This window comes from Topomyia yanbarensis, chromosome 2 (assembly GCF_030247195.1).
Source record: "Topomyia yanbarensis strain Yona2022 chromosome 2, ASM3024719v1, whole genome shotgun sequence".
Taxonomy (NCBI): Eukaryota; Metazoa; Arthropoda; class Insecta; order Diptera; family Culicidae; genus Topomyia; species Topomyia yanbarensis.
Genome location: NC_080671.1, coordinates 178,861,191 through 178,887,661, shown reverse-complemented (window position 1 = coordinate 178,887,661; position 26,471 = coordinate 178,861,191). Strand labels below are relative to the sequence as shown.

The window sequence follows — 26,471 nt, the reverse complement described above, 5'->3', positions numbered from 1 at the left end:
TGAACTAGCAACTAATCATCAACTTCGGAGTACTTTTTCCCACCAAAACAATCAAAGAGACGAGGTAAAATAATCGCACAGATGTAGAAATCTCCAAACCACTTTCTACGTGTTTTAATATCGAAACATCATCATCATCCTCCTCATTCACTGTATCAGAAGACCAGAGCTGAGTTAGCTGAACTTACTCACGCACATTTCCAAACAAGGTCTTCAACCAGTCGGTGGTGGTGCTGGTGTTCGAAACCTGATGTTCATTGATCAGTGCCGATTGATTCAAACGTAGTAAGCGATTTATCACGTAAAGGCTTACGGTGCCGTTTATTGAAGATTTTCTGGGAAAAGCTGACGCATCTCTGTTAGACCGTGTGACGACGACTACTATCCCAGAGAATGAAGCGTTAATTTAATGAATGAAACTTTTCCTGACCATAAAAAGTGACACTGTTCATAGGCACGTTCACTACCGAGTTTCCATTGATGATTTCTACTAAAGAGAGCGACAAATACGGAGCACGTGGTTAATTTGCGCTAGGTTAAAGTCCGCGCTGACATTTAAGCGAGGAGTAGGTCATTCGCCTACTCCTACCACGAATGGAGTACAGTTTTGTACAAGGATTCGTAGTAGCGTAACCAGTCTTCGTCATCGTCAAGCTTAGTGTTCACTGAAAAAGTTGGGGGTTTTGCTTCGATAATTAAACCAAAATTTTCAACAATGGCAATGGCAAATTAAAATAAGCTGAGACTTTCCAAAGCTAATGATAGTAGTAGAAATATCCGGTACAATTCATTCAACCGCACGATATCATGCGATTCACCACAATCGGTCATTTCTTTCAACGGTATCTCCACCGAGTGAAAGAAATTAATAATCACAACGAGTTCAAAAAACACACGCGATGAATTAAAATCACACATGTTGATTACCGTTAATTGTCAGTGTAGAGAGGAGCCTCCGCCCGTTGGGCTGAATGGAAGACCCGAAAGGGAACAGTCGACTTTTCCCGCACACCAAAGGCACGAAAGACAGTCAGGCAACCCAGCCAGGCGAAAAATCGGAGCAAACAGCATAATGTATGAGCGAAGCATAACACATACCCCAAATCGGTTGCATTTTCGTTTCGGCTCACATGCCACTCAAAAGAGACTCTATTTGCTACGAAATGGCACTGGGACTAAGCGGCAAACGACATAGGGTCTGGGCATGGGTAGGGCAGACAATTCCGCCGCAGAGTAGTTGGCGATTGTGCGTTTCGTGGAAATTTAAACTCTGCTTCGCTTTGGTTGGGGTGGTGCAGAGGCGGTAGCGGTGGTTTTGTGCACGCGAAATTTTGCCATCTCAGCTGTAGGTATCTGACTCATTTCGATGGAGTAGTATTATGATAAAAAGAAGCACTTAAATTTGTTTCGTCTGGTGTGTTTGAGCGAAAGCAGAAATTGTCTTTTTGTTGAATTTGCTTGAAGCTTAATAGGCATTTGAAGTTACGAATTATACCGTTCGGAAAAAATGTGTCGTTGAAAACTGCAAATATCGAAAAAGGTTTACATTGTAAGTTTAGAGCCATATTGATTCAACAGATTTAACTGATGAGATTCATTTGCGTAACACTATAAGTGAGAGAATCCTGTACCTTTTGGCATTTCTTTTAAATAAAATGTTTTTACCAAAATTCTAACGGCATTTTTCTATTGCTTTTGGGTAAGATTCTATTATCTTCATGGTTATACACGGAAACAAAATTGTTCCCTAAATCGTGAAAAAAGTGCCATGAATTCAGGATCAACAACGTTTTTACGTTACGAAAACAGCACTATAAACAAAAATCATGGCTTTTATAATTATACTCAATTTCCCATCAGTAACGCTCGTGTAAAACTTATATTAGTGGAAATATTTGGTTTTGTCTGGTGAACCTAAGTCATGTTTTCCGCCATGACATTAACAAATCGATTTTCTGTGCGTGAACCAGCACACAGCTTTAAGAACATTATTCATAAAACCAAAGGTTGACTTATGATGATATTCATAGATTTAGGAAAAAGCAGTCTGGATACTTTCTCGTGAACTATTTCACGAAACTCGGAATTTTTTTCATGAATCCATACAATCCTCGTGAACTAATTCATGATTATTTATATATTTGTCACGATTCAATAACCGTGCTCGTGAAATAGTTCACAAATTCAACAAATATAATTCATGTATTCGTGGACTGGTTCGTGATTCCAAATATAATAGTTCCGATTTACCACTCGTGGTCATGAAATAGTTCACGAAATCAAGTAATATTGTTCATTTATTCGTCAAGAGGTTCATGATCCCTAGTATACTCTTCACGATTCACCGTTCGCGTTCATGAAATATTTCACGAAATCATACAATATTAGTCATGTATTCGTGAACTGGTTTATGATTCCTAGCATAATAGCCACGATTTACCGCTCGTGGTTGTACAATAGTTCAATCATAGAATATCATTCATGTATTCATGAACTGAAAGTCACGACTTTCCATTCGTGCTCGTAAAATAGTTCGTGAAATCATAAAATATTTTTCATGTATTCGTGAACTGGTTCATGCTTCCAAGTATAATAGTCGTGGGTTCGTGAACTAGCATGATACATACTACTTTACCTAGGATCTATCTTGCGTGCGTGTGATATTTAGAAGATATCCCTAATCATTTTCAATTTTATGCAACATGGTCATGAAATTTTCATGAGAACTATTTCACAAAATCTAGAGTATTATTCGTAGAATCATTTTTGTTCCATATACTATTCCACGAAATTTCATATACTTGCGACCAGCAAGAGGCACGAGCAGTAAATATAAGAAAACTATTAGGACCTAGAACATCGTTATTCATTTGATAAGGTTCAGTGTGGTGTCACGTCAGAAAAAGAAAACTGCCCTGAGCACCAAAATACATTATAGATCCATATATCGTGTTCGTGATGTAGTGCATAGAACAAAATCCCATTTATTAGTCACACGTTTATGATCCTGTTTATATTGTCGCGATACTCCAACTACAAAAACCAATAATAACCAAAAAATAACAAATCGCGATAAGGCAACGCAAAATTACGAATATCATAATAAAACTGCTGATGGCATGAACATCAGTCACATCACTCAACCTGTCAAATTCGAATGTAATCTCTAGACTTAAATTTCATGATAGCGTGCAAATAAATTTCGAAAGTCGTAGCTATGATCCTAAAATCAAAAACATAAATCATACTATTCGTGACAAAAATATCAAAAATCGTGACCAAGATCCTGAAATCATCATAATAAATAACTCTACTCGTGATTAAAATATCAAAAATCGTGACTGAGATCATGAATGCATGAACATAAATCACTCTACTCGTGACTAAAATATCACGATAACGTGATAAGAAATTGTGAAAATCGTGACAAAGATCTTGCAATCATGAATGTAGATCACATTACTTACACAAAAATCGTGACAAGTATCCTAAAATCATGAGCTCATAATTCATCACTCTACTTATGATTAAAATACCACGAAATAGTAATTACAAAAATCGTGACAATCATGAACATAAATCACACTACGCTGACAGAAAAATAAGTAATAGAGAATAAGCTCCTGCAATCATGAACATCGTTTAACTATCGTTCTGAACAAGGATCTTAACAAAAACTAAACATGTCCAGGGAACAACCACAGTAACCCTATCGAACATTCGAATATAACGCTATGTATATATTCGATGCGAATTAGTTTTTTTGGAAACATAAATTGTTTCATAATTACGAGGTTTATTAATCAAAATTTCAGGAACTTGGTCGCGGTTTTCGTAAATCCTTTAGTTCACGAAATCGTGATCTTGTTTTCATGAATTTATGAACGGATTATTTCCGTGTAGACCATTCAATTTCCCAAAGCAGTATTAAACTCCTATTACCTCAAAGGTAATAAATTTCAGTAGCTATACATGTATGTGCATTAGACGGCCCAGAAAAAATTTTTTAATACCCAATCGGCCCACTTCTGATTTAATTCCTAGTCCCATCAGTGTATGTTCCAAATTACAGCCAAATCAGACAACTCTAGCACATCTAAAGAAAACCCGCTAGCACGCATTTTCACAGCAAGGTGTATGCTGTATGCATCAATTTGTCACGACTAGTAAAATAAAAATCTGTTTTAATCCACCTAGTGGTGCAATTGTACCTTTCTCATTTCTCCAAACTAATATTTTTATGGGGCATTGGTTCATTTTAATTGCTCTTTTATTACTATTTTAGTGCTCTTTTGAGACCATTTTATGGTTCAATTTTACATAATCTATGGATCAAGTCACCCTTTTTTATGGATCATTCACACAGTTTTATGGATTTTCAGTTTTGTTTTATGGAACATTGACAACTTTTTTATGGATCGTTTTACAATTCTTTATGGATTATTTTAAATATTCATTTTCCCGTTAAGAAAAGGAGGGGTATGAGTAATGGATGGAGTGGTGGTCTGAGGGGGGTGCCATGAGGGGTGAGCTAAGTGGAATTTACATGGGTGGTGACGAGTGAGGGGGGGGGGGGTGAAACCCCTCTACTAGCTACGCCCCTGTTAAAATCCAGAAAGCTTATGTCAGTAAAAAAAATTAGGTGATTAGGTTGCCGATTTTTAGAGTGATTGCATATCCTTTTCTATGTGAAAAAGGCAAAAATTTCTGTGTGGTCGCACTTCTAAACCCGTAACTCCGGAACCGGAAGTTTGCTCGATAAAAAATCCAATAGCAGCTTATGGGAGCGTTATACCGTTCATTACAGACATTTGCTGATCTCGACGAACGGAGTCGAATGGCCCTTCAGGCCGGGATTAAATAGACGATTTTTAGAGTGATTGCATATCCTTTCTATATGAGAAAGGCAAAAGGATAGTGGGAATCGATAACTGCTTCACCACCTGCGCTGTTTGGCTCCACGCAAAACTGATTCAGACATCACTTCTTTAAAATTGCAATTTACTGTTGTTATTTTGTACAGTCGCTACCTTGCTGTTGACAAGCGGCTTGACAAAGAGTTTTCAACGCAAAACGGCACGAAATATTCCACCACTATTCCGAGTCGGTTTGCCGGTCTGAATGCGTTTTAAAGCCGACCTTGTGCATTTCTTACATTTTTTCACACTATCATTTTATTTGCTTCAATTATTACATCATTTTTGTTACTTTGATTTTAATAAAGCATTTAATAGTTTTTTCAAGTTATTCGTTTACTGTTCATTTTTCATTCAGTTCATTTTTTCCATTTTATTACACTTATTCAGTTTTTTACATTCATTTTTTTTACATTTCGTTCGTTTTCTTCATTTTCCTTATCAATTTATTTTATATGTTTCATTCTCTTTATTCATTTGATTCGAATTATTAATTTTATTCTTTTATTTGATTTGTTTTATTCTTTTATTTATTTCATTCATTTCATTTCTTTTATTTGTTTTATGTATTTTGAATCCATTTTCTTTGAATTTATTATTTTTATTCATTTTATTCAATAGATTTATTTAATTAATTCAATTTATTTATTCTATTTATTTTGTCGATTTACATTTTAATCGTTTTATTTTTTATACGTTTTATTTATTTTAGTAATTTTGTTTATTACATTCATTCTCTTCGTTTTATGAATTTGATGATCTTCATCTTTTATTTGATTATAGAGGTCATTTGCCTTCTATCGGGTTGGAGAAAAATCTTTTGAAAAAATCTCCAACCCTATGTGCGGGGTTAGGAATCGAACCCAGCTGCGTACAAGGCAATCGATTTACCGACTACGCTATGCCCGCCCTTTATTAATATTTTTTAACCTTCCGGAAGTCGCGTTAGTGCACTGAGTGCACGCTGCTCTGAAAATTCTAGCGAAATCGTCTTAGCGCACGAGCGGCTGCTCGTTCAGTGGGCCATTTGCGCGACTTCCGGAGGGTTAAAATAAGAAAAACATTGTTACATTTCACTACGAACGGAATATTATGTTATGTTCACTACTTCGCACCATCTGCTATTATTTTTTGTACCTATAAAATACAATACTAATAATCATTTATCTTTTCATTTACAGTGTTTTCTCTACAAGATACAACGGTAAGCATTCATATTTATTGATTAATATAGGTCTTAAGAAATGAAGGCACCATTTTAATATTTTATCACGATTTAATGATCCCGAAATATGTGAATTTGGTAGTCATATCTATACTCGTTCTTCTACATATTGTCCTATTTAACGTGTTGTGTCAAGATTTGTTTGAATGGATTAAATGATTTCCACTGTTAGGGGCTTCAATGAGAAACCGGTCGACCACAAAATATGACCATCGTCCAATCGAATAAAACCTTGCAGTTGTGTTCGGTTTTTAAATCTCCATGAATTTTTTCTGGCGATTGCTATATTTTGAAACAAGGGCCACTTTTCAAAAGGGCATAGACGTTTCTACATGCATTAATTTCCAACAATTTTTGGTCGATTACTCTATTTCATACAGAAAAGCTATCTGAGAGCGTAGGAAATGTATACGAAAAAATACACACTAAAAAAAGTCAATCATTTTTCACAAAAACAAAAATTTATATTAAAAATTTAAATTACAAAAAAAATTAAATTTGTTATATTTTGTCAAGAAAAATCTAAAGAGAAAAGAAACATTTTGAATGTGACTTATCGGTAAAAAACTTTTGCCAACAATAACGTTATATGGACGTGTCTTTAAATGTCATACTAATTGGCATTCAAACTGTAATTTTATTACTTAATATAACTCAAGTATAATTTTAAATCAAAATGCATTTAATAAAAATTTTCCGAAATACAGTTTTCGAGATATTTGGAATTTTGCTCAAATTATGCCCTTTTCATAAGTTATTTGCGTTACCCAATCATAAAATGCCAATAATCTAATGTTTATCGTTTTAAAGACGTAGAGGAAACATTTTCAGTATATTTGAATAAAGGAGAAGTTTTCTTACAATATCTTTTGACGTAAAAGTGTTCGTAACAAAAAAATCTAAAATGTGATACTTCCCTAGATATTTAAAATTTTGTTTTAACAACACATTTTTTTGTTTTATTATGACCTTTTCATAAGCTATTCGCATTTCTCCATCAACAATAATAGGTTTTTCAAAAAGCTCATAACATGTCCCATAACTTTCTCTTTGACTTCAAGGCGATATTGTGAACCATTTGAAAGTTATACAAAAACAATCAAAATATTATTGAACTGTAGGGTCTGACGATTAACCTATATACAGGAAACATTATGGGCATTTCGAAAAATCTATTATTGTCGATGGAGAAACACGAATCAGTTATGAAAAGGTCGTAATAAAACCAAATAATTGTGTTATTAAAACAAAATTTAAAATATCTCGAGAATTACTACATTTCAGGAAGTTTTTGTTATGAGCATTTTGTTTTAAAATAGCGTTTAGAATCATATTCGAAAATAAAATGGTATTTTTGACTGAAAATAGTATGTTTTTGCATGATCCAAAGACACTGAAAAAGTTTCTTTTACGTCTTTAAAACGATAAACATCAGATTTTTGACATTTTATGATGGGGTGACGCGAATAACTTTTAAAGAGGGCATAATTACACAAATTAATTGTTTTTGTTGGAGCAAAATTCCAAATATCCCGAAAACTATCGCATTTTGGAAGATTGTTGTTAAATGCATTTTGATTGAAAACGATACTTAAAATTATATTCTGTAATAAAATTACAGTTTTGTATCTCAGTTAGTATGAAATTGAAAAATATGTATAGTTTTTGTTAGAAAAACTTTTTTACCGATAAGTTCTCCATCATGCAACCACATTCAAAATGCTTCCTTTGTCTTTAAGTTTCTGTTGACAAAAAAAAATAAAAAAATTGTATTTTTGCAAGTTAAATTTTTAATATAAAGTTTTGTTATTATGAAGAGTGACACATTTTTTCCAGTGTATATTTTTCGTGAAGAAGTTCACTTCTTTGTAACTCGTTCAGACAGCTTTGTTGTATAAAATAGAGTAATCATTCAAAAAAAAAATTGAAAATTATGTGCTTAGATACGTCTACACCCTTTTAAAAAATTGCGCTTTAGTCAAAATAATCTTAAAGACTGCGGAAAATGATTTGTCTTCCATGCCTGTGAAACCTGTTTCATCGGAATATAAGATGATCGGTCACGGTTTTGGAGAGTTTCAGACGAATCTTCGTGGAATTTCTCTGTTTCGAAATCATACACATACACATGGCGATATGCTATTAGCACTGACTGCACATCATCGAAAGCCTTACGCGGATATTACTTAAAAACTACCATCTGCCTCAACCAATCAACCTGTACATCGTCCTTAACATCTTTAAAAAAAATCAGAGACTATGTCCATCCAACCAAGGCTAACCCAACTTCTTCAAAAGCAATAGATAATACCGTCAGAAATAGACGACGCAGCAAATGGTTTTCCGTCGGGGAAAATAAGTCCCCGCGCGTAGTGGCAAAGAGGGAGGGTTAATTCGCAAGTGAATGATTTAATTAACTCTCTCACAAATTTCGACCTAATTGTTCTAATTTTGAAAACTTATATGATAAAAGTGGTATGAACCGCACTGGGTTAGGAGGGAGTAACTTGGAATTTATATCATGTGACGCAAGTATCTCGTCACAAGAAAAGAATACATCGACTGATCACATTCTTCGGGATTATACTCTTGTCATTAAAGTTTTGACAAGTAGTAATAATATTGACGTACAATCCAAACGACTGGATCTCATCATTGAAAGGATCTTCTCTTCCTCTTCGGATTGCGCAGAAGTTACTCTATTTACGAATTCGTTCCTTTCTGTGCCTTCATGCAACGATATCAAGAATTGTATGGTGAAAAGCCAATGCAAACCGCAAGTCTCTCGAGAAGAGCTTCACGAGCGAAGCCATCCATGTTGGGAGAGGATAGAACAAAAAGGCAACTGATTTGGTTCTTCATTTGTTGTTACAGTTTTTGCTCGCATGTGCTTGCGGAACCACAATGCTTGATCGACAAATAAAGCTTACTTGTGAATGGCGTACGAACGGCTCGTGATGCGGTTTTCCCATGTGAGGTATTCCATAAGAAAGCGGCCGACCATAAAACAGGACTACCGCCGAACTTTTCTGTTATGTTTAGACGCCAGAGTAATTTTTTAAAAAGACATGTTTTTACATGCATTACTTTAAGAAAAGTGTTCGATTGCCGTATTTTGTATAGCAAAACTATCCGAGAATAAAGTAAAAGCAGTAAATAAACTGAATAAGAAGTAATGCTGTGTCTATGTCAGCTTTATTTTGTAAATCATGTTCATGATTAAAATTATGCTCGATATAAACTTTATACTACTTCCAATTTGTTTTGTGATAATTTAATACAGAGCTAATGGGATTGGAAACTGCTTCTTGAGAGCGAAAACATACTGGAAGGAAAAAGAAAATAAAAAAGAATCAAAATCAGCATGTGTAATCAAGTCGCTACAAATGTAACTTTGATCTGTCAATACCAAATCAATTGTTCATGGACTCCTTACAGACGAAAGACACGTAAGCCCATTTGGAAATAAAACTGTATAATAAACAGCAGAACCAACCATTTAAAAGTTCTTTTCCGTTGGATTTGCGTTCAGCATTATTTCAGGATCGGTGCTTAACGTTAAATTCACCAATTATAAAGAACTTCGATTTCTTGTAAGTTTTTTAAAGTCTCCTTTCAAGAAATTAGTTTGCTCGCCAGTGCATTGAAAAATGAAACACGCTGCAGTAATAAAAATGATATCATGATCGGTATAAACTTCGATACTCAAACTCTCGATCGCCTTGGTGTCAAAAGACATTAAGACGTGATGTTTGATTCTGCGGTTAACCGTAATTGCGATTCCTCCGCCGAATCCAACAATTCGATCAAATTGATAAATAACAAAATTGAAGTTGCTCTTCAATTTAAGATTTGGCTTTAGAAAAGTTTCAGTCACAACGGCTATATGCACATTAAGTACCCTCAGGAGTTGAAAAATCCGTTTAAATTTAATAAACTTAAATGGTCATTAATATCATTATTAAACTTTGAATTCATTGCAAATTTGTTAGCAAATTCCCACCCAGATTGAAAAGCTTGAAACTTGTAGGTAGAATTTAGCATTGCATTGAAACATTGATTGCTGCAAAACATTCAACCTAGATCGGTTGAAGCAAAGGAAGCGTTGTGTGAAAATGAGATAGGAGGCACGGTAGTCATCGTTCTTTTAGCCACGTTACCTGCCACTGAAGCATAAGATGGCGTACCATTGTAGGGTGATGTGACCGAGATAGAAGTTCCTTGTATAAATAGGAAAGTTTTAATTCTATTTTGAAGCGGATTAATACGTTTAAACATGTTTTCTTGTAGTGTATATGAAGAAGTAGATAAAATTTTGTTGCTTTGTACGAGAATTTATAATTTTTTCTCGAATAAAACCTGCCCAGAAATTCGAATCTTGGTTTCCACGATAATGAGCGCGTTTAAAACATTCTGTGGTTTCTTTTCGCCTGACTAGCGTCATTTTGTGCGAATTATTTTTGTTCCATGCCCAAAACCTTGGCATCTACAACACGGAGTCAGGTTTTGAATTCTGCCTTCATGTCGTCTATAATGTTCCCACTTTACTCGTAAGTGGAACAAAAAAAGTGCTTTTTCTAATACTTTTAAATAATTAACCTCATTACCGTTAAAATGAACTAAATAAAGCTCCTGGAGAATTCCAGAGCGTGCTGGCGTGTTAGTGACGCTAGCCGTTCTCTTCATAAGAATTACTTGTGAAGGAATAAAGTTAAGTAAATCTTTCAATTCGTTGGATATTTCGTCCAAACTTTAACCTTACAGTAAACCTTTCAAAACATCCTTGAACGGTCTGTTTGTCTTGAAATCATATGAACAAAATTTATAAAACTTTTCCGCAAAATATAGGAGAAGTCGTTTGTGTCAATCCCGTTATTTCCTATTGCATGCAGCCTTTCTAGAAGGACCTAGACATGTTGGAAAAATTAAATATATCGCTAGGCCGACTGATTGTTTCAACAATATAGGTAGTCTTGAGAAAGACTGTGGCAGTTGAAAGTCTCTAGATAAACCAGGAACTATCAAGTTTTGTGACCGGATTGAGCGAAGGCTCAAGCCGGACCGAAAACACCTACGTTGGTTTTGCTAACTCAACGAAATACTACAGGCTATTAGCAACATTCAAGAATGTTAATCATCATTCACTTCTCCACAAATCTACCCAACGCATATATGCACTGCAAACAGCTCTACACTCAGTCAAAAATATAGCGAATTTAACAAGAATATCGTATAATTTTTAGCCACAAGTAGCACGTAAGTAAATCATAAGGTTATCTTATGAAACGTCATTTATTAAGTCTAAACGATTTGCTATTTTTCATAAGGTATGTTTAATTTTTCATAAGACCATACTATGTATTTCTCTTATGTTTACGAGAGTCTTGAGATGATCGTATGAAATTCAAGCGCCTGGCATATACAACACCTTATAAGAGGTTGAGATAATCATAAAAGTCGAATGTTTTCATATTCATTTTAGGAAAACATAGTTTTGTTATTTTTATATGTATAATAAGATAATTATTTTGAATTTCACTTTAAGTTTTGCTTGAGTGTACTACACAACCAATTCAAATCATTGACGTATAATTACACTATTTCAGCAGCCTGGTTTCTCTAAGCCTTCACGATCTTAGCAATCCCCAGCTGTACTGTTTACTACTCACAAGTATGTAGATAGACACTTTCTATAGCGTCACGAGGATGTTAGTTTTTGCTCCAGCCGCGGCCATCACAGGTAAATTTTTCTTCCGCTTCGGTCACCTCGAGGCCAAACCTTAGCTCGCGACTTCCTTCTTTTATATACGTAAATAGCCAGCTGGACATGATTTATGTATATGCACATGCAACAGCTTTTGCCACTGACTAGTTGCACACGATCTTGCCGAAGTGCTCTGGTTTGCTTTGGCCGCAACGGTGGCACACGTGAACCGTTTAGACGCATGATTTATATCTCTACCATTAGCGCAATGAAGCGAGTTTGTATATGGTTTCTGTGTACGAAATGGGCTTCAATGCAATCCAGCTTCCTGCTGCTTTACGTCAGATGATAGTGCTGACATAGGGTTTCACTGTGTGTTATGAGTTTGCTCACAGTATATGCAGTAGACATCTCCACGTTTTGAAAAAGTTTTGAAATATACATGGGTCAGCTCAGATTTTTGTTCTAGGTGTGAATTTGAAAACCTTCGCCAAAAATGACTTAATTTGGTCATGATTTGGAGGTGTCTCCAATCGAAAATCGTGTTTTTTTTTCTATTTTTCCATAATAAGATCACTTACACTCTGATTTAATAGACCCTACATGCCCACATATCATCAAAGGTTGTTCCTTAGACATATATTAGGCAAAAACTGATTGATACCCTGAAGATTAATGAAAATTTCACTTTTCATAGCATCACTGCTGTTGACGGTCGAATTATATGAAATTTTTTTAATTTTCTCTTATTATGTACAAAAGAAGCCACAATTTATCCCTCAGAACTCTTGTGAAGTGACCAAACAGTATAGATAAATGATTTAGACACATTAAGAGAAAATTAAAACAGAATTGCGTATAATTGGACAACCAACAGCAGTGGTGCTAGAAAAAATGAATATTTTATCAATCGTCAGAGCATCAATCGGTTTCTGCTTAATAACTTTTGTCTCAAGCGTCAGATCGTTTCGTGGTTTTCGAGACATTGTTTCTTTGTTAAATTTCCTATGAAAGCTACATAACGATTTATTTTTAGGAAGCAATGGGCGACTTCTGGAGGAATTATTTTGTGAAAGTTAATTTTCCCATGCAAAATCCTATGTAAACTTTAAACAGTGGGCGCAAAAATATAGTTTCAGGGATCCAGCTAAGAATTTGCACAGTTGTTCTAGGGCCCAAATGGTACTCAAAAAGTTGCTCGGAGCTGGAATCTAATTTTTGTCCCACCCTAATGCTCACCTCAAAAACATGTTAAGATATGTCTAAGGAACAACCTTTGATGATATGGGGGCATGTAGGGTCTATTAAATCAGAGTGTAAGTGATCTTACTATGGAAAAACCTGTTTTAATCCACCTAGCGGTGCAATTGTGCCTTTCTCATTTCTCTAAACTATGGCACGGAGTCTTTTTATGTTCAACATAATTGTGGAAATGTCCATTACATTCTTAGTACACTTTGCACTTATACACAATGGCATGCCAGCCACGAACTTGATGAGCTACGTATCGACGGTGAAACACTTGAAACAAAAAAATATCATACTCCATTAGCCTAATCAGCATTAGATCAAAGTTATCTGCTTGCTAACTCATTTTGTCATGCGGGGGTGGGTATGTGAGGAGGGCGAAAGTCCCATGAACGAACGACTCCCCAGCTTAAATTGGTATGCTTTGTGATATAGTGGTGGTTTAAAGATGATGGGGTTGAAAGGGAGGGGTATGAGGGCTGGATGGGGTGGTGGTCTGAGGGGTGATTTAAGGAGATTTTTAAAGGAGGGGAGTGAACAGTAGAGGGGGGGGGTGTAACCCCTCTCCGTAAACCATCAACTACGCCCCTGTTAAAATCCAGAAACCTTATGCGAGTCGAAAAAAAAATTTGGCCCTCCCGGGATTAGATTGACGTTTTTCAGAGTGATTGCATAACCTTTCTATATGAGAAAGGCAAAAATGTGCCAAAATCCAAAAAAGTGAATTGTCGTCAAATTTTTTTTCGAGTGTGCATCAAATCTCGACGTTTCATGCACCTTGAACACATTTAGCATCAAAAATAAAAATTCTATTTTTAATTTTTCCTATAGTTTATATGAGAAATTTCTGTGTGGCCGCACTCTGAAACCCGTAATTCCGGAACCAGAATACCGATCGATCCAAAATTCAATAGCAGCCGATGGGAAGGTTGCACCTTTCATTTGAGACTAAGTTTGGGCAAATCGGTCCAGCCATCTCTGAGAAAAATGAGTGACATTATTTGACACATACGCACATACATACACACACACATACACACACATACATACACACATACACACACATACAGACTTTTTCCGATCTCAACGAACTGAGTCGAATGGGATATGACACTCGGCCCTACGGGCCGGGATTACGTTGACGTTTTTCAGAGTGATTGCATAACCTTTCTATATGAGAAAGGCAAAATAGAAAAAACCTGTTTTAATCCACCTAGAATAACTTAACTGCTTCTTTTGCCTTTCATTTGAGACTTGGTTTGAGAAAATCGGTACAGTCATCACCGAAGAACCGATGTGACTTTAATTGTGGAATATGCCCGGAATTCCGGACTTCCGGAATCGTCGATAGTGGACAATATATTCAAAGAATGTTTGATTGGCAATCAGTGATCTAGATCTGCGATTAGAAGTAATTTGGTGACCATTTCGATAGTTTTTAGCCTCTGAGGTATTACGATTGTACCGATTTATATGGGAAATTCCAGTGTATCCTTTCTAACAACCCTGTAACTCCGGAAGCAAGAGTCAGAACTGAATGAAATTCAGCAGCAGTCAATGGCATTACTGTATCTTTCATTTGAAATCAAGCTGGTAAAAATCGGTAGAGAATTCGTTGTGGAATGGGTGTGATATTAGCTTAGGAACTTGGCGGGTTCCCCGGGGGCGTCATGAACCGTCATAGGTGGCCAATGTGGTCAAAGCTGCTTTGATTGATCTTTAGTGATCCAGACCCGCAAACTAGAGTAATGTTACATCAATTTTAATATGTTTTACATCATTTGAACATCATGGTGGTACCAGTTTATATGGGAATTTGTTGTTTGGCGCACTCTTCAACTCGTAACTCCGGAACCGGAAGTCGGATCAACTAAAAATTCAATAGCAGCTTATGGGAGCGTTATACCTTTCAGATGAAACTAAGTTTGTTAAAATCGGTTCAGCCATCTCTGAGAAAATTGTGTGAGTTTAAATGACACACACACATACATACACACACAGACATTTGCCGATCTCGACGAACTGAATCGAATGGTGTATGACAATCGGCCCTCCGGGCCTCGGCTAAAAAGTCGATTTTTAGAGTGATTGCATAGCCTTTCTTTATATGAGAAAGGCAAAAAACACGATTTTTGATTGGAGACAACTCCAAATCATGACCAAATTAAGTCATTTTTGGCGAAGGTTTTCAAATTCACACCTAGAACATAAATCTGAGCTGACCCATGTATATTTCAAAACTTTTTCAAAATGTGGAGAGGTCTAATATGTAGTCATCAATTTCGTCAATCTCACTTTTAGAAGGCCGATCTGATTTATAAGTTAAAAAACCAAGCTTTATGTCATTGTCTATCGATAGATAAGCTATCTAAGAATCCACTGCAACAAACACATAACCCAATTAAAAGTTTGATCGAAGGTGTAATGCACGCGTAGTGTAACTTATGTTCATGATTTCAGAATCTTAGTTACGTTTTTCGTAATTTATATGCACGTTATTATGATATTTTATTCTTGAACTCGCGTTCGAATTTGACACGTGCAGTAATGTGACTACTGTGCATGTTTAATTACTACCGGATTTTTTACTCGAAGTAAGGTGATAATATGATTTGGTTCATAAAACCGTAAATCATTCGCAGTATCTTGTTTTATGAACTACATCACGAAGAAGATTCGGGGCTCTATTTTTAATACTGTGCGCTGTTTTCGTTTTCTGTCCAGACATCACACTGAACATTGTCGAATGAATAATGATGTTCGAGGTCCCAATAGTTTTCTTACATCTGCTACTCGCACCTAATAGGTTGTACCAAGGATGCAAAATGCCTACCTTTTCTGCGGCTGTAATTTTTTTGCCTACGCTCTCATTTCTCATACGACGCTACTGTCGTTCGCTAGTGCAGGACACCCAGCGCTGTACGGCAGTCTGTAAGCAATGCAGTAACATGACAAAAAATACTGCCCCCAGTACAGCCACCAGACGCGAGCGGTACAGTTTCTCTTTCCTTATTTTATACTTTTTAATATTTTTAATCTATTCAATATTTTTAATCACAAACGACGACAATTCGTTTACGCCACGACCGGCATCAACGCTTTCGTGTGCGGGCCTCTCCTATGTACTATGTAGAGAAAAGTGTACAAAGCGAGAGAACAAACTTTACTACACCACACTCTCACCGAGCAGTCGGAGTACAGTAGCACAACAAAAATGTATTCTACTGCTGTACGGGAAAATGCACTCGGTTTGGCTACCGTTCCGGCAAGAGTTGTAGTGATGCGTAGCTGTAGTGGGGTGTACGGCTTGTGCAAATGTAAATATACCAAAAAAATGTAGATTACCGGTACCTTTGGCATCCCTGGGCTGTACATAAATATGACTTTTAAAGACAAAACCCAAATTTTGTGAAATAGTTCACGTGAAAATTTCAAGACCATGTGCAGAGTTGTATGATTTAGAAAATGATTACGGATGTCTTCTCAAAAGCACTAAGTATAGATCGAGAATTATGTACTGCGAGTCATGGACCAGTTCACAAATCCATGAATAATATTTTGTGAACTATTTCACGAGTTCGAAAATTATATAAGAAATCATGAACTAATTCACGAACACATGAACGATATTTTTTGAATTCGCCACACATGTACAGGTGTGACTATTATATTAGGAATCATGAATCAGTTCACGTTTCTATGAATAGTCATAGTGGTCAGTCGCTAGGAATCATGAATCAGTTCACGTATACAATAAGATTCCGTTTTTGGCACGTTCCGTTTTTGGCATGCTCCATTTCTGGCCACAAAAAAGTTCCGTTTTTGGCAAAAAATGGGTTCCGTTTTTGGTAACATTGTTTTTGTTCATAGTAAATCTTTTAAAAAATGCTCAACACACATTTTGTTATAATAATGGATATCACTTCTGACTTTATTTCCAAACATAGGAGTCATATTTATTAGATTTTATGGGGGCGGGCATAGCGAATAAAATTTAATTTGCTGTTTTTTTTCTGTCATTTCATTCCATTTCACATATTCGTATATAATTAATGTTCTTGTAACATTTATGGCGTCACAAAAGCTGTTAAGGTAAGGTTCCATTTTTGGCACGGTTCCAGTTTTGGCAACTGAAAAAAATATATTGTTGCCGAACAGGGAATCCTACTGTACATGAATAATATTTTTCGATTTTGTGAGTTATTGCACGATCTCGAATGGTAAGTCGTGACTATTATACTAAGAATCATGAACGAGCTCACGAATATATAAAAAAATATTTCATGGTTTTGTGAACTAATTCATGATCATGAATGATGGATTGTGACTAATTCGCTAGAAATCAGAAATCAATTCACGTATACATGAATAACATTGTGTGATTTTGTGAACTATTTCACGAGCACGGATATTGAATCCTGACTATTTTATTTGGAATCATGAACTAGTTCACGATGATTGAAAGGATTCATGAATAATATTCTGGGTTTCGTGGAATAGTTCACGCGTAAATATGTTTTCGAAAAGCTTTGAATAAAATCACGATTCTACCTTTGGTTATATGAATAATGTTCATAAAGTTGTGAACTTGATCACGTACAGAAAATCGATTTAGTAATGGTATGACATAAACCGTGACTGAAGGTCACTAATCAAAAACATATAACTTCACAAATAAAAGCGTTATTAGGGCGATACTGACTGAAAATGGAACATAATTATAAAACATATGATTTTGTTCATGGTCCTGTTTTCGTAACGTAATAACGTGATTGTTCTGAATTCATGGCACTTTCTTCACGTTTTAAAATCAACCACAAAACCAGTTTCTTGTGTTATAAGTTTTTTATTTGTTTCAGAGGCGTAGCAACTTAAAGGGCAAGTGGGGGGGGCTTTGCTCCACGAAGATCCGTCCGAAAATCTCTAAAATCGTGATCGACCATCTTAGATTCCGGCATGCAAGACTAAACATTTCTATAGTCAATGAGATTATTATGACTCAATAGCTATTTTTCAAAAGGGCGTAGACGTTTCTATGCGCATTAATTTTCAAATTTTTTGGTCGATTACTCTATTTTATACAGCAAAACTATCTGATAACGAGATACAGGGAATGCATACTTCTATACAAAAAAATATACACTGAAAAAAATGTTGTGCTATTTTTCACAAAAACACAAATTTATATTAAAGATTTAAATTGCAAAAAGCCCATTTTTTATATTTTGTCAACAAAAACCTAAAGAGAAAAGAAACATTTTGATTGTGTCTGCATGATGGAGAACTTATCAGTAAAAAAGTTTTTCTAACAATAACTTTATACATGTTTTTCCACTTCATACTAATTGATATACAAAACTGTAATTTTATTACAGAATATAAGCAGCAGCATTTTAAATCAAAATACATTAAAAGAAATCTTCCAAAATGCGATGTTTTTCGAGATATTTTGCTCCAAAAAAAAAAACAATTAATTCGTGTAATTATACCCTTTTTACAAGATATTCGCCTTATCCCACCATAAAAGAAACTTTTTCAGTCTGTTTGGACCACACCTTTCAATAAAAAAGTTTTCCCAACAACAAGTTTTGACATATTTTTATAATACATACTAATTGCAGTCAAAAATACAATTTTATTTTTGAATATGATTCTAAGTGGTCTTTTAAATCAAAATGCTCATAGCAAAAATTTCTGAAATGCAGTAGTTCTCGATATATTTTTAATTTTGTCATATTTTGCGATCGGCCCGTTTCTCATGGAATCCCTCAACTGGTTCTTCGAAAAGAATGAGCGAATGGAAGTTCTTTTCAAAAGAACGGTAGTTCTCAATTCTCTTCAAAGCAAATGAACTGAACATGACCAAAACCGTTTGTCAAATTTCGCGGGCCGATTTTCAGGCGATCGAATGAAAATTATTTATGGAATCACTGGCGGCTCCAGGGAGAGACACGAAGGGGAACGCCCCACCTCCCCTATTCGACCGGTAGCTGTTTTGATATAAAGATATTTGCATTTGCCTACTTCAATATACCAATACTATAGAAATGATCAAAAAGATGATCACTTTTTTTTTCTTTCTTTGTACCATTTAATTAATTAAATTTGGTAACAAATGCAATTTCGATTATTTTAACAATAAGCAAACGATTGTTTCAATAAGAGTAGGTAATGTTACCGGTAGTACCGGTTTATAGACAGGGCACTCAGAAATGACATGCAGTTTTTATGTGAACATTTGGAAGGATAACTTATACGTGCCTTTGTGGAGTTTAGTAGAAACGAACCTACAAATTCGAAACTAACTTTAACGCACAAATTTAGCCTGATCAAAAAATTTCAGTATAAGTGCCCATGTCAAAATATCGACAAGCAAATGTTCTAATATAAGTTTAATGGGCCGAAAATGTTTCCAGCGATCTTGTTTTACATTTCAATGTATTTACAACGAATAGGAAATATGATTCTTCGAGAATGGTTTATAGGCGAAGTTCTGATTAGTTTCCATTATTCGTTGTGTGCCGACACTATTAGTTTGAGACGTTACGTGTGGTTTCGATTTGTTAATATTTTTCTACAAAAGAACGAGTGCCGATTTAGTACATAATTTTACGTGCGAATCACTTCTTGAACGCTGAGAATTGCGATTTGCTAGCGAGTTCAAACAGAAGACGTAGTGTCACAAGAGGAAGAAGCCTTGACGTTAAAAGGAGAGGATCAAGAAAACCGTTCCGCTGCATAAGCGTGTCATACAGTGAATTGTGCTCGGGATATGGTAGAAGAGAAAATCCAATCTAGCAAACTAAGCATACTTTGTTGATTTATTGTTGAACATAGGGTTCCTATTATCTATCAGCTACGATTTCGAAGAAATTAGCGCCGCTAAAAAGCAATTGAAGTGCGCCTACCGCGGAATCAAATGAAAGGTAAATATTCAAAGCCAAATGACCGCCAATTTTTCAAAATCCGTTTTTTTTTTGAAACTCTAAACTGATGTCGTCATTTTAGCAAGAAAAGCAAGTCAAAGTTGGCAATAGTTTTAGCGTGAATTTTTTTCAAAAATTGCGATTTAAACCTGTTTGACCCAGCTTCAACCACATTTCTGTCAAGGTAAATATTCCGTCTTATTTTTGACGTATAAAAAAGTAACTGAAATTGAATTGAATTTTTACATTTATTTACAAGCATTTTGGTGCATGAAACAATGTCCTATATTTCCCCTGAAAATCATGGTTAATCGCTGCGCGCATCCACGGCAAGGAACTATCAAGCCCCCTCGACTTATACGTGCTCAAATTTCAAATGACCATATTTTCCTCAATTTAAATCGAAATCGTTTCAAACTTGAATACTTGTCGTATTACATTATAATGAACAAACAATCGTGAGTTTTTGTTTTTAATATTAAAAATGAAAAAAATGCGAGTTTTTCTGTCGTTTTGTAAAAAAATTGGAATGGCGTTTTTTCGACTTTGAATATCACCCCTTCAAATAAGGTGCCACTTTAGAAGAAAAATCTCCTGGATAAATACTAAATAGGGTAACCAACCAATTTGGTACCCCTAGAAAAAGTGAAATTTTGTTAGCGTCAACAATATTTGCTTGCCTATGTTTTTGTAATACATGCACGAGTCTGCTCCAAAATTACTGTTCTTGAAAGATAACTGTCAGTGGATGCTTTATACATTGACATAAACTCGAAAATGACATTTCTTTATTGCAAGAATTTTTCACATTTTGAATCCTTCCAAAATATTTTAGATAAAACATTACAAACAAACCTTTTCTAACATTTAACATGCATAATACCAGATCAGACAAACTAATTGAATCAATAAAAAAACATCACAATTGTATACGTAAATCCAATATGAAAATGTATCACTTCCACCGGTTATTCGATGAAACATGAAACGTTTTCGGTGATATTTTATTTTTAAACTGTGGGATCTGTTTAATTTTAACCCATTAGAGATGAACTGGTGACATTATAACTTAATAGACATCCCAAGGAATGTAATTGTTTCATCAAACCAAACAAATTGCAGAGAAACCTGGCAGTGCAGGAGGGAAATATTAACAGGGTCCAAAATATTTGGGGGGTCCAAATTAGGTTGGTTACCCTATTGTTCTACAGTAGGTGACACAATAAACATGTTTTGTTGATCAAAATACTTGTTAAGCACACAACATCTAATCAACAAAATTGTGATTTTGAACATTCTATTTCACTACAGAGTACTTCTTGATTAAAACAAACATTTAAGTATTTAAGATATTTTCTCATTACTACCGGAACTGAGAGTGTCAGTATAGCGCTACAGACTCACGCCAGAAAGGGTCGGTATTAGAAACCCTATTTTCTATATTCCGATGCGATAATTACGGGAGTAATTATGTGAAAAAATCACCTCAGGCAAGATTCAAACAGGTGCTTTTTTGGTGCCCCCATACTCTATCTCTGGGTATGATGTCCCAGGAAGAGCACATGTCATGTCTGAAGTACTGATGCGGGATCTGGTATACGTAGCATGAACTTATATTTGATATCGTTAGGTGGGGCTTTTCACTTTCCCATCTTTCGTACACCGTTAAGAACATCTGGAAAAAAGTTCTTTCAAATGTCGTACCAACTCTCTTTAGTTCGACATCTTTGTCATTTTTCTTGCACCCACGAATAGAAGAATGGGGCGTCAATACTTAACATCAACCGCTACCGTGTAGTTCCACATTGCAGGAATAGAACGCATTTTTCTTTGTTTTCGCACAATGTTCAAATAAACAAATATATTGCTTTGCGCGGTTACGGTATCCTTATCTGGCGGAGTTAGAGCAGACTGGACTACTGATTTTAAAGATTGAGCTATTGCCGGAAACATGATTCATTGTAATCAATGAAGTGCAAAACTACTCATGTTGTGGTAAATGTCTAGACAATTATCAATGAATTAGTCAATATTATATACTAAGACATTTTATTGATTTTCCGTATAGAGAATTAATTGTTGTCCAAAGAAATAAAACATAGGGAAAACAATTAATTAGTGACAATTTCAAAAATATTGGTATATTATGTCAAATTTAAATTTAAATTGTGTGTTAGTTTCTAACACAACTCTTCAACATTGTACTAAACGCTGAATTGTTAAACTAAGACTTTTGTTTGATACCTATAAATTTTATTCAAACAGTTTAATAAACATTTTCCGATGTCACAATCTAGAATATTACTTAATGATCCCAAGTTAGCACACTTCACACAAACCAAGCTACTACTTTTATTATCTTTTCGATTGTTTTGTGTTTATGTTTATTGCCTTCACCAACAGGCCCCTTGGCCCCAATGATGGTTGCTTAAACTGCTTACATTTTAAAATTGACAACATTTTCGCTTTTATCGCATTCCGCGTCCGGTTGAAGTCAAAGGCCGTCGCCACACTGTTAAAAATTCGTTGGAGTCCGGTAACAGCGCTCTGGCGCTTACCGATATTCAGTGCAGAACCAAACAACATGTTCAATGTCATGGTAACCCTCTCCACAAGCACAATGATTACCCTCAGCGAGCCCAATACGACGGAGATGCGCATCTAAAGTATAATGATTGGACATGAGCCTTGACATGACACGGATGAAGTCCCGACTTACATCCAATCCTTTGAACCATGCCTTCGTTGATACTTTAGGGATAATTGAGTGTAGCCATCGTCCCATATCTACATTGTCCCAAGATGTTTGCCAACTAGCAAGTGTCCTCTGTCGAGAAGCGCTATAAAATTCATTGTAAGCGATGGGTCTTTCATATATTTCACCATCTAGTGCGCCAATCTTGGCTAAATTATCAGCTTTCTCATTTCCTGCAATAGAGCAATGGCCGGGGAGCCACACTAGGGTAAATTTATAACGTTTTCTTGTTAGGTTACTCAGAGATTCTCGTATCTTCCCCAAAAAGAATGGATCTTGATTATCAATCCTCTTTGAGCGTAGAGCTGCAATTGTGCTGAGACTATCAGTGAGGATAAAGTAATGGTTCGGGGGTAAAGTATTATTTATTTGCAAACTATAGTGAACTGCTGCTAGTTCCGCTATATAAACAGAGGCGGGTTCTGCAAGTTTGAGAGAAATTGAAAAATTATTGTTGAAAATACCGAAACCAGTGGCCTTACTGATTCGTGACCCATCGGTGTAAAACATTTTCAGGGCAGTCTATGTGTTGATATTTACTTGTGAATATTTTAGGGATCTCCCGTGAGCGTAGATGATCCGGAATTCCACGAATCTCTGCTTGCATGGTTACAACCATAGTTGGTTCTCCTGAACGGAACTCGCAGAAGAGAGTTATTACGTAGAGCTCGAACGCGGGCTTGAAGATCCAGACGTCCGAGGATTGTAGGGCAATCCACTCTGGCAGAGAGTAAGTCCGAGACGAACAGGGCTCGTGAGCAGTCCCTCCGAATGCTGAGTGTATCGAGGTGTATTAGCTGGCAACGGTTTTCATAGCTCGGCAGCTGAAATCTGTTTCGCCATGGGAGATGACGAAGACGGGCCTCGATTCTGTCAATCCCGTTCTGGTAGTACGGATTCCAAACAGCTGAACAATATTCTAACGTTGAGCGGATCAACGCACAGTAAAGCGATTTAAGACAGTATACGTCCCTGAAGTTTTTCGCTATTCGGAAGATGAACCCAAGCTGCCGTGATGCCTTATCCACGATGTATGACGGGTTTAAAACCATTCTGTTTAGATCACACCACGTACTAAAGCTGTCCAGTTCCCTATGAAGAAGCTCGGCATCGGTTTTATCCCGTATTTGTTGAAAAAATTTCATGGCGTCGGCGAAAGAAAGGCGGGGTCCTTGTAATGTGATATTGACGTCATTAAAGTAGAGGAGGAATATTACTGGACCGAGATGGCTTCCTTGTGGTATGCCGGATATAGCGAAGAATGGTGCAGATAGACAGTCCTTAATGCTGATTTGGAGTTGCCTTCCATCGAGGTAGGAACGGAACCAATGCAGAAGTTGTCCATGAATGCCGAGTTTGTCCAGCTTCGCTATTGCGATATCATGGTTGATTTTGTCGAAGGCCGCAGAAAGATCCATGTAAATAGCATTTATGTCAAATGAAAGGCAATGGTCACATTTATGAGCCTTACTTGTTTTTGTGAGAAAATCTTGCCTCAATCAAACTCTATAGCTGTTTAAAATCGTTGTTGTCCACAAACAACATGGGCATGAATAGTTTAACAACATCGCGATTTAGCTACATGGGTCTTCCCCAGGGCTCATGTCTAAGTCCCCTGCTCTGCAATTTTTACGTGAATGACATTACCAACGTGCAAGGACCATTACAAGATACATTGGACAATTTGTCTGCTTGGGCTCTTCAGCTGGGTATCGAGTTCTCCACGGAGAAAGTTGAGTTGGTTGTCTTTTCTAGGAAGCTTGAGCCGGCGCAACTACAGCTTCTATTAATAGGTGAAACGATCAATCAGGTCCTCACATTTAAATATCTCTGGGTCTGGTTCGACTCTAAAGGTACCTGGGGATGTCACATTAGGTATCTGAAACAGAAATGCCAACAAAGGATTAATTTTCTCCGGACAATAACTGAAACATGGTGGGGTGCCCACCCAGGAGACCTGATCAGGTTATACCAAACAACGATATTGTCAGTGATGGAGTACGGGTGTTTCTGTTGTTTCCGCTCCGCTGCGAACATACACTTCATCAAACTGAAGAGAATCCAGTGGAACTCTCATATCGATTGCTCATCCGTGATGGTGATTGAAAACTTCGAGAGGCTCGTCGAGCTTAATTCTCAAACCCGATTTATGTCCTTGTACTGCGACTACATGGCACAGAGCATTAATCCTTCTTCGTATACTCCCAACCGAGTTCGTTTCCTAAATATTTCTGATTCTACTGTATTCTTCGACACATCCATGAAGGAAGAGATTCGTGGAATCCCGGACCATATACGCCCGCAAGTAATCCCTAATATATTTTATAATAAATTCCGAGAAGTCGACTGTGACAAAATATTTTACACTGACGGATCAAATCTCGATGGGTCCACTGGTTTCGGTGTCTTCAACAATACTATCACCGCTTCATTCAAGCTCAATGGTCCCGCTTCAGTTACCACAATAGATCTAAATACTGGTCGCAGTGGTTCGTCTCCAACAAAAAAAATTCTGCTTCAGTTTAATTCGCAGAGTTAGCTGCAATCCAGTACACCCTTGGAATCATCGACACTCTGCCCACAGATCACTACTTCATCATTTCGGACAGCCTCAGCTCTATCGAGGCTCTTCGTGCGGTGAAGCCTAAAAAGCAATTCCCGTATTTTCTGGGGAAGATACGGGAGTCCTTGTGTACGTTATCTGAAAAATCTTATCAGATTACCTTTGTTTGGGTCCCCCCTCATTGCTCTATCCCGGGCAATGAAAAGGCCGACTCATTAGCAAAGGTGGGCGCATTAAATGATGACATATACGAAAGACCAACCTGCTTCAACGAATTTTTTAGTATTTGTCGTCAGAGGACACTCACCAGTTGGCAAACCTCGTGGAGCAATCGTGAACTTGGACGATGGCTACATTCCATTATCCCAAAGGTATCAATGAAGCCTTGGTTCAGGGGGATGGATGTGGGTCGGGATTTTATTCGAGTAATGTCCCGGCTTATGTCCAATCACTATACGTTGGATGCGCATTTGCGGCATATTGGGATTGCGGAAAGAAGTCTGTGCGCTTGTGACGAGGGCTATCACGACATCGATCACGTTGTCTGGGTATGCGCCGGGTATTTGGACGCCAGGTCTCAGTTAAAGGATACCCTTCGGGCCCGACCACCCAATGTCCCAGTCCGATGTATTATTTATACTTTCATACAAACTATAAATATCCCAATTAAGCCCCTCTCTTTTATTTCTCGTTTTTAGAAGTTTCCTCCTGCCTTGTTGAACCGATCAGCTCCAGACTGCCACTATGCAACCGCCGTCGTCCTTACCACTACGGAAACTGAAGCGACAGCGACTCGAGGTCCGATGATTTTTGAAGAATTCCACACGGGTCCGAATAATATCAACCGCCAATCAGACCTACTAGACTGAGGCGCTAATTTGTTTCGCTGATCTCCCGTTTGCCCGAAAGTTGCAAGTTTTACTCTTCTCTCCCAGTCACACTTCTACGCCTTCTCTCCCCTGCCCTTGATACAACTGCTTCTACACCGATTTCGGAAATAGGCAGAAATATCGATAAACGACTCGGGGAGAAGTTTTTTGTAGAACATGTATGGAAAAAAACACGATTTACGGTGTTAACTACCATTCAAAAACTACTTAACCGATTTCTATCAAATTTTGCATACCTAAACCC

General features: G+C 36.6%; 1 protein-coding gene across 1 annotated transcript in view; it reads left to right on the top strand.

Moving 5' to 3' along the window:
* Nucleotides 1-26,471, top strand: part of LOC131682254 (rho GTPase-activating protein conundrum) — a 324,666-nt gene that overhangs the window by 121,265 nt on the left and 176,930 nt on the right. Inside the window, exon 3 of the mRNA XM_058963609.1 lies at nt 6,098-6,120. The gene's annotated coding sequence lies outside the window, so the exon portion shown is untranslated. The remainder of the gene's footprint in view (nt 1-6,097; nt 6,121-26,471) is intronic.